Source organism: Notolabrus celidotus, chromosome 10 (assembly GCF_009762535.1).
Source record: "Notolabrus celidotus isolate fNotCel1 chromosome 10, fNotCel1.pri, whole genome shotgun sequence".
NCBI classification, from domain to species: domain Eukaryota; kingdom Metazoa; phylum Chordata; class Actinopteri; order Labriformes; family Labridae; genus Notolabrus; species Notolabrus celidotus.
The window spans coordinates 15,773,976-15,784,745 of record NC_048281.1 but is presented as its reverse complement, the minus strand read 5'-3'; positions in this window follow the sequence as shown (position 1 = coordinate 15,784,745).

The following is a 10,770-nucleotide window of genomic DNA, read 5'->3' as shown; positions in this document are numbered from 1 at the left end:
TTAGAAAAAAACATCCAGGGAAAGCTTGAATTTGAAGTGTCCAACCCAGTGACAGAGCCCTCTAACTGGACATCCCAGTGCACCACCATGAAAACCTAAAACATGATTGATTCTTTTCCTTATCAGAAGCGTCACTTGTATTGCAATCAACTATTTGGGTTGTGTAACTTCTTTGTATTTCAATGTGGAACGTTTTCTTATGTTGGTATTTTAAATGGTGAATTTGTAGGAACATCTTTTTGAGTCCTGACAGAATTAAGTTAAGCAGGTTTAAATGGTTAAAAAAATCCAGAAAAGAATGAAACATTTTATGGATTCTTCTATTTTAAAAGTTAAACTAGATTGTAATAAGTGGATGTAATGCTCCTATGTTCGGGGTAAGCCCTTGATGTTTACCACCATGTTTGGTTATTTTAGTGAATAAAGCGTGGCTCAACCACTGACCCAACTCAAAAAATCCCTAAGGCATTCCCTCAAACACATGAAATCCCTACTGTACGTTGTCATTGTGTTCTGGATTTAACTACCGTTCTCTGCCATCGTGTGCAACTAGCTTGCTATTGCTGGTGGAAAACGCCAGGTAGGGATGTTTAAAGGTAAGTCAAACTATCTTTTAATGTGAACTGACCTCCTTGTCACAGGAGGTTATAATAAATGTCACAATGAAGAGAGACTTTCACCTAATATGACACTAATGCTGTGAATGAATGTCCTGCCCCAGTTCAAAGATTGCAATTACTCAGTTTAACTATGCTAACTTGCCTACAGATGATGCTAGCATTTGGATTTGTGTCTTGTCTTATTTATAGAGTCTTTAGTCTTGCCGTCTTTCATGTCCAATCTGGGGTTGCCAACTGTCCTGTATTAGCCGGGATATCTCGTATATTGGGCTAAATGGGTTTGTTTCATACGGGGCCTCGATTGTCCCGTATATTGACTATTAACTCTTTTAAATACAGCAGACTGCACTCTACAGATAAAACCACAGTGGATCATGTGCCAATCACACCTGCAAAAAAGTGTGGTGAGGATTTTCTCTCTGATTGCCATTAAATGGTCAGACTCAAGAAACAGATGCAGCACAGAGCTGATCAAAAATGAACTTCAGATATCTGTAAACTGTGACTTGTCATGTAAGGACTTCTCTCTGGTTGTGCAAAAGGACAAAAGACTGCTTGAGTCAGTCAAGAGCAACAAAAAGTATCCATGGAAAAAGTATATTTGGTGAGTCATACTCCTCTTTTGCATTTAATTTATCTTTTGCCTGTTTTTTGATGTAAAGAGTTAAACTGTGGTTTCTTTGAGGTTTATTCATATGAGGTTACATAATGATACAGTAAGGATTAAAGGGAATATACACACTTTCTGCATTTCCAGTTGAATCAGAATATGAATATAAGCTGAATTCACACATCATGCTCACACCACCATGGTACAGTGCACCTGTCCCTTATTTAGTAGTGAGAAACTTGGCAACCCTAGCTACTACATTACCCAGGGTGCAACTCATCTGTTAAAGTTTGCACGGGGATCTTCGTGTGTATGCTAGCCAGCTAGCGACTGGATTAGCTGTTACTAAAGTTAGTTCAAACCAAAGACCAGTTTTTATGTATTTCATTCAATGTCTTATTATCAAGCAGTTCCTCCTGTATTAAATTTTTCCAACTTTTGATGACAACTTGTATGTAGGAACAAATGTAAATGTCAAAATTAACACTTTTTGAAAAAAATATGACATAGCTGATGTTGAAGCTTTGGGTATTACCCTAATAGATCCACCCAGATGATGATATTTTGATCCATGTATTTGATGAAGAAGCAGTCTCACTCTGGTCTCATGGGCCCTTCTGGGCTGTAACCCTCTTCAGCACCTCCCTCAACTCATTATCTAGATCTCTGACATTAATTTGAACCTTTTATATTATATTAGGTGATTGAAAAGACTAGTTTTTTGAACAATACGTGTGCACGTTTATTCCCCCATTTTTGCAGTTCCTCTTCTTCCTCAAGAAATTAAGTATTTTAATTATTATACAGATGTCATTATATATCCTTCATTGAGCAGTTTTTGATATTCTTATTCTTCCTCTGTCATACTCGTAGGCTGATAGATGATGTGAAATGATAAAAATTTTATTATCAGTCTTGATTGAGTTTGACTGTCATGCACATGTATGAATGGATAAATTAGAGGCCTAAATAAGGGTTACTATATCGATGATACAATCTGTGGATATTCAGGATAATCCCTTGCTTTAGATCCCCAAAAGCCTGATTAAAGTACTTTGCAGTAGGTGTTTTATATATTGCAGTCGTTTTATGGATGTAATTTAGTCCAGGCTCTCCCCTCTTGTAGCTAATGCAACTTCTGATTGCTGCTGATGTTGAGTGTTATACTAATGAGTATTATGCTTTTCAATTGAAAACCTTTGTGCCACTGTACTGCCCCCGCTTATGTAGATCACTGTGATGAATACCCATCATACTTTATGATACTTTAGCACATTGTCACTAAATGAAGGCTGCCAGGTCAATTTTCAATTTTTTCCCCTCTCCACATGAAACAAGACAAAACCTTGGAACTCTTCACATCTCTAATTCAGATTGATTGAATCCACTCATGGCCACAAGGGGCCTCATCTCACTGTAGTTTCCTCTGCTTTTTCTGCTGTGAGTGCACATTTCACACTGCACTGCGCACGCTCAGCCAATAGGACCGCTAATAGGGAGGTGGCATTATCATTTAGTAGGCACATGAGTCTATGTGCAGTCTCAATAATTGAGACTCATGACGGTGTTAGAGCTGTGTGTACACCGGCCGTCATACATCTAGTGCGCTGGGATGACAAACCAGTGTGGATGTGGATTGTTTGGACGATTTGCAGGCCTCTGTTCAGAAAACTGTGAAACCACTTTTACTCTTTCAGACCACACAGTTGAGTTTACAGAGGCCTAATTATACCCCAGCCACTACATACACACACCCACACACATACAAAATGTGACCTGGGCAATCATTTCCCATTGCACCTGTCTGCAAATACACTGTTATGTACTCGAACAATACTCTGAAATAAGTTTCTAATACATTGGAGGCAAATATAGAAAATGCAGTGATACCATTTTTAAATAGTTTAATCAGCACTGCTTAGTTGTACAATTTACACAAATTTGCATTGAAATTTTGCAAATTCAGGTGGTGCAAACAAAAAAAAACATGCTTTATTACAATATATTCAGTGGTTAAAAAAGCAGATACCATGTTAAAAGAGTGGCCAGTATTCTTCTCTACTATGCTTCGCTACTTTTTCATACTTGATTTTACTAACACAATATCTCAGTTCACTTGAGATGAGATGCTTTCATGGTTAATCAATCTGTCATTAGAAATGTAGGTCATTCAATTTAATAATAGCTGAATTATTGCTTCAGAATAACAGGACAAAACTAAGAGTAATACAACAAAAGCAGCAAATATAAAGTGTGTAAGGTTTAAACCACAGACTGTAAAACATGGACATAGTTTCATCCCCTGTTGGTTTTATAGAGAAGCATTATGATGCCCAAATATGGAGGTTGCCACTTTGTAAATGCTGACTTCAACAGACTTCCAGCTAGGCTAGAATCGGATATAGAGCTGGAGTTGAGGCCAAAGCCGAGACTCTTTTCTACAGCGCACCCACACACCTCCAATTATGCCTAATCATTTGCTACTCTTGGCCTAAATATAATCAAAATGAATGAGCTATAAAGAAATACAGTGCAATGTCCAATCAGTGTTAATATGGTGTGCAGTTGTTCCGAGATAATTCTGATTACTCACTGATGTCCAGTGATCCTGGTTAATGCAACAGCATTGACTGGCTTGTACCCGGATTCCACCCACCCCACTGTAGTTAACTTCTTTTACTGAGTATCATCCACAGGTCTGTGAAGATCAGCACACTCCAAAATACTGCTCTGACAGCCTATTTGACACAGTTAACTGCTACTGTATTACTGTACTTAGCTCATAGGTGGTGACTCAAATTCAAAGTTCTGTGATCATATTTTAACTCCATTGGACACAAGTGCATATTACTTTTGACCTGTTGACTGAGCCCTCTGGGAGTTTTTAAAGTGAAATAAAACATGGCCATTTTATTTTTATTTTTTTCCACCAGGGTAGTAGCAGAAAGCAGGTGCTGCTTAACTACAGCGCGTGGTAAGGGACTTCTTCTTGTTTTAGGTTGGGTGGCAACCAGACCAGCGTTAAAGTATATTACCCTCAAAGAAATATGAAAGCTTTAATTCTGGACTTTAATCGCATCCTAATTAACGCTGACAGTCACAATCACAGTGAAATCACATTCAGAATTGTTGATAATGGAAACATCAGTTGATTGCCGTGATTTCTATTAATGTTTAAGTTAAACCACAGCAGTGTCTCCTTTTGAGTTTTTTTCTTGCCTTGATTTTCAGTCCACACCAAATATTAAACAGATGCTGCATCATGTGACCCGTTCATAGCATATATTGGTGTCTGAAAACTGCTCTTTTGTATATGCTGTTGAAGTATGTATATTTCAAAACTGTTCAAGTTGTCAGGTTTATATGTATGTATATATAAAAAAGCTACATCAAGGCTGTGAAGTGCAATGTATTCTGCTAGTCTATTTTGGCTTATTCCCCCTCTGCAGTCGATCAGCCATTCACATGCGGTGAATTGAAATCTAAAGAAGGCAGCGCACTTTCTTCTGCAGTCAAAGCTATTACAGTGGTTTCAGCAGTGGGCCCTCAGTCGCTGCGCTTTTGTGGCGGGGACACAGTCTGTCTATTATGTTGTTTCAGAGTGGAGATGTGGGAGGTTGATTTATGTCTCAAACTGTCATCGGTTTCAATCTCCTCTCTCTCACTTTTCATTTTCCACAAAAAGAGAAAGGGGGAGAAACTTCCATTAATGTTTCCTCTCTTTTCCCCTATCATGTTGAGCACCATGCAAATAATTGTTACGTTAAAGCAGGCGGAGAGGATTAATGCCATTATTCTGTGAAGTGACAACAACAGTATCATGCTTGACTTGAATATTTAGTTTCACCTGTTGGCATTTCTGCTACTGTTACATTACGGCGCCTCCACATCTCTCCACCGAGGCAGACAGTCAGGGAGTTTTGGACCGGAGCCCAGCTGTACTGAGAGACCTGCTGAATATGATACCTGTGTGGAGTAGCTCCAGCGTCTTCGCCCCCAGGTTCCCAGGGGAGAGCCAGGCAGGAAAGTAAGAGTCCCCCCCCCACCACACCTCCACTACCTCACCCTCCCACCATCACTGCTTTTCTTATCGTGTTCCCCTTTCTTTTGTGCTCCTTAGTTACCCTCATACCCCCTGAGGCTACTGAGCCCCCTCTTCAGCGTCAGTGAACCTGGCCCGGTTCCTTTTCTCTGCTAAATGAGTCCTCTTTAAGATAATGTTTGATGCGCTGACAGCTAGGACCAAAACAGTGTAAAAGAAACCAAGTTTGACATCTTTTAATTGTGCGTCAGAAGAAGCAGAGATTGTGGTTCCTTGGACTGCTTTCAGATCATGCTGCTGATATGGTAATTTGCTCTAGTGAAGGATGTGATGAAAGTGGTGGTGTTGACAGCTTAGAAGAAGTCCCTCGAGTCCAGTCTGCTGGTTCCCCTCTCTATAAACATGTCATGACTCCTCTAATATGCACAATCAAAAAGCATGTTAGTAAATCACCTTTAGTGTCAGCAAAAAGAAAAATAAAAGCAACAATTGGGAGAGTTTCAAAAATGGTTTCACACAAGAAATCTGAAATCTGCCATAAACAGAAGTAAGTGCCCAGTCTGGTTTAGAATAGATGTCAGATGTGTGTGAAATGAGGGAGCATGATAGTGGGTTTTTTTCTATATTTTTCTAAATTATTTTGTATTTTATTTCCATCTACATTTGACCGGGGCTTGTCATCATGATTGCAAGTGTTGGTTTAGTTATTTTGGATCACAAAACACTAAGTAGAATCGAGCATGTTTTTAGTCTGGATCTCTATTCACATGACAAAAATAGATCAGTCAGTGTACATAAAGCATTGGATTTTTATCTTGATTGACAGTGAAGGAACAGCAGCGTGACAAGACTTATTTTTGTCGCGAGTGATGCATGTTCGTAGAGATCTTTACTTGTTCACAGCCTCATAAAGACAATGTAGCTTTTTGAAAATTGAATTCTTTTTGCACTTTCTTTCTTTGCTTCTTTTTAATTGCCTTAAACAACCTCTTACTTTTTCTTATCTCAGTTGATCATACTGGAACCTGCTGTGTCATTTGGTTTCCATTTACTTCATGTGCAGCACAGAAATATGACACAACAACATCTACCAGGAAGTTAGGCTGTTTGCTGAAAAGCCACAGAGGGCTAATTTCCAAAGTGTGCTTTAAATAAAAATTAGCTGAGTTATTATTAGGTGGAAGTGGAGGAAACATTCATGTGTCAATGTACTGCACAGCATGGAAGGTTTCATTGTGAACTTAGAAATCAACAGAAAACATTAACAGTGGGCTTTTTGTTTTGATCTGCACATGAATGGCCTCCTTGATTTGCTGACTTTTCTTGTACTGCTCGCCCTGCCTGTGTATTAATCTCTTAAATGAGCCGTGCTGTGGAGTTGGATGAACATGTGGTGCTTTTCAAGATGTAGTTTTCTAATTAAAACTGTCCCATTAGGCTGTAATTGGGGCTATCTGAGGCTGGGACGGGGCTGTAGAGGAGGGGAGCAAGAAGTCAGACGGAGATGGTATCGGGGTCGAGGAGACAGGAAGCCTCTGTGTAATCTTGTCAGGTTGGAGATCGGGGCTGCGATCGAGCCAGCCGGACTGAACTGTTCTTGGCTGCTGCTGTTGAACTGTAACTTCAGAGGGAATGTGCTGAACTCCTCTTGTTTTTGTTTCCACATGAGCCTGGATTTCACCTTGATCTTTGCATGTTGTGATTCTTTCAAGTACCTCAGAGTAGACTGTGATTTATTGCATAGTCATAAATCACAGTTTCATTGTTATCACAGTGTGAGCATTCACAAGTAACACACTATAAAGGTCTGAATTCATAAAATGTATGTTAAATATGCAAACAATCAATTATCTCGTACTCAAGATGCCAATATTTTCCTTTCAGATGGAGGTCTGGGTATATTGGCCAAACTTTTACACCATTTTGATGTAGTTGAAGAAAGCTTTAGATAGCTTTCAGCTTCCCTAAGATTAAATTATGTCAAGTTAAAGAAAATAATGTTTTGGGTGTTTATTGTAATTCAGGAGGGATTTTTTTCAAACATACTATTTAAAATATGAAAACTATAGACATTGAAACTGTGTTAGGGCATGTGTCCACTAACTGCGTTGTGTCTGTTTAAATATAAAACCAATGCAGTTCAGCATTTTCAGCATCTAGCCTCCCATGCAGTTTAAAGCCCTTGGGGTCATCTAATTTTTGTCGCTGTGCTCAAAGCGCCCAAAGCTCTCTCAGGTGAAAATAGTTCAACTTATGGAACACTGTTGCATTAATCAATGTCACTTCTCCCCAATTGAGCAATCAGATTGAAGAAGGGGCCGGGCTTCCACCATCAACTTTGTCAACAACAATAGAAGATGAGAAGCTAGGTAGAATTGTTTTTACTTTCTATGTTTTTTCAATTTTTGTTGTAAAATTTCCTTAAATTAGATTAAATATTACATGCAGAGCATCTCAAAACAGACATAAGGGTCACTCTACAAGGGAAGAGGAAATGGAAGATGACTTTCAGAACCGCAGAAGTTTTCTGAAATTGATGTTGTAGGCATTGCCAGCATAAAATTGCTATTAGTGGACACAGGCCCTTATAGCTTACAGTTTTTATCACACTTCATATCACTATGTCAATACTGGACAATGTAATAGCACATCCAATACTGTTATCATAAAATGCAGGCCTGTCACAAAGTGGCAATGGTTGTACTCAATGCAAACAATAATTAACTATTTGAAGGGTTATGCAGTTTGTAATGTCACAACTCTGGCTTAGAGGGGAGGGCAAATACAGCAGTAAAAGCTAAAAGCCTTCTCTGCAGCACAACAAAAGTCCAGTCTGATTATGTGCACTTCAGAACTTGTGTTCTCAGCTTCAACTTTTGCCCCCAAATCACGAGGAACGAACAAAATATTGCTTGGTTGGAGGGCTAACAGACGGGAAACATTATTCTTTTATACTTAATAACTGAAGTAATACATGTAGACCAAAAAAATGTCCACTTATGACAAACTTAAAACAGAAGTAAAACCATTCCCAGATATTCTAAAATCCAAACGAAGAGAATTGTTCCTTCTCAAACACAGTGATAGATATTGTGCTGGTGGGGAAGTATGTGACATACAACAGAATGAGAAGTGCCACCTATGAGAACCTTAATCGCACACAAGAATCAGGGGATAGTGAGAAAGAAGAATGCTATTAGATTACACACGTCACTCACAATACAAGATAAAAATAACACTCCCAGGACCCCCGGTCTGAAGCGCTGCGAAGCTCTCACAGTGTTTTTCCCGCTGAAACCAAGCTTTCTGAGTAAATAAGAATGCTCACACAGACATGCAGTGACATTTGCCAGATGCTCGGTGCTAATTAGGGCCAAGTATTCCCCCTCATATGGGGCGTGTGAGAAACCATAAGTGCACCGCTGGTCGACCTGTAAGACCTGACAGGGGGGCGAAATTTTGTGTTTGTAGTCTGAATGTTTGAACATAACAAATTCAGAACTGTTATTCAGAGCAAGACCTTTTTATTTCCGTTTCCAAACATGTAGAAGCATAAACTCCAGTTTTCATTGGTGTAAGTTACATTTTGGGACATTTATCTGTGTTTATTCAGATTCAAATAAACACTTTCAAGTTTGCTTTACTGTAAGCGTTGTGCTAGATCCAGCAAAGAGTCTCTCATAAGCTCTAGTAAGACGTATAGACAGATATTTCTGGGCTATTCTGTCATTACACCACTTTCTTGTAGTGCAGTGCTTCTTGTGTGGGGGATCCACAGCAAACCACAGGTGTATAGAATCAAAATGCTCCTACTTAGTCACCATTTTAATCAAGAATCTGTTGCATTCTCCTTTCAAGGTAAGACATTCTTCACTTATTAAGTCAATGTTATTATATTTAAGCAAATTTACCACATACAAGCTTCCCATATCCAAAGACCTGTCTCTTCATCCCAAATTATAACCCCTCTCTGCAAACCTTCCTCCTACCCCAAAATAAGACGGGTTTGGGCACTAAGCAGGAAGTGAAAGCTCCAGCCACCCACAGATCCACCCCTCCATTCTATGTCACCCCCCTCCAAACCCACTCTCCCAGGCTGCAGTGCGGCTCCGTGTCCTGGCTCCTGTCCAGGATTTGGTGCTGTGATGGGGAGGGTCACGGTTTGCATCTGACCCCGGGCCTGCATGTTGGATGTTGTTATTATTAGTGTTTCGTGCCCCCCGGGCAGGCGGGCGGTCCCCAAAGCAGGAGGAACTGGCAGGCTCTGGAGAGGCTCTGGACCTGGAGAACAGCTGTGTGGGTTAGAGGCTGCTGGGGCCCCAACTGTCCCCTGGGAGCACCGCTGCACCGGCCCTCCAGGAGGTACAACTGTTTTTTACAGAGACTCACTGCACCACTTCACAATAGACCTGTGCACAGCAGGCTTAAGGCATCTTAGTGTTTTAACTGTGCCTTATAATACAAGGCTTCTGATACCTTGACTAGAACAATAGATCTGCTCAAACAGTGGTACCAATTTTGGAAATACCTTGGTTATGGCCTAAATGTAATATAAAGTACCAGCAAGTATACCAGTCAGTGCACCGAGCTGCTAACAAAGGTAAGTTGTCATTTTTAGAGCAGCAAAGTGGAACTGATTTCAGGTACAAAATCATGTGGTGCCAAAGTGTGAGGGCTAGAGTAGAGTGTAACAATCAAAGCCAGCACCATGGCGGGCATTCTGGGGTCTCCAAACAACACCTCTACCATTGAGTTTTCCATGATCTAGACAACTAAATCCGCTACTCGCTTGCTTTTAGGTTAAGACCCCTTCATTGTAGAAAATCAGGCCCTGCAACAATGATGTTTCACATCTATTTAAGAAAAATCAGAACTTATGGCAGTTCAAACTCCATCTAGATTTGACTTAGTTAGTCTTCATTTAGAAAACAAAAACCTTTATCCAATGGAATCTGTCCTCAGAGATCTTAGGGCGCATTAAACTGCTGTTGTCATTACATGTTATTCCCTACAGTATCAGTGAGTTTATAGACTTCACAGGGGCAATTGTAGATAAAGGTATTAAGTATTTCAATGAAAATAGTTAAAATGCAATAAAAGAATCAATAACAAAATTGATGTCTCTGATTGTTATCTTATAATCACTCTTATGTACTTAATGAGTTATTTGCAGATTCCTACCCCAGGTAGGGAACCACTGTACAAACACTACTATGATACACATTAAAGATAAAGTAACAGGATGGCTCTTTGGACATTTTTGATTCAAATGTAATTTTTGTATCATTGCAAGGATTGCTTTGATCTGATTGCCAATAGTTACCTCCCAGAAAACATGCCCTTGATTCACCATGATAGAGGTTTTTTATTTTTATAATTTAACCCATTTTGCTTGTTGACCTGCTCTGAAAGAGTGTAAAAGGTGTACCACAGTTTATATTTTTACGTTTTTAACAGGTGCATGTTAGTATTTGAAACCCCTTGAATCATTTAATGTT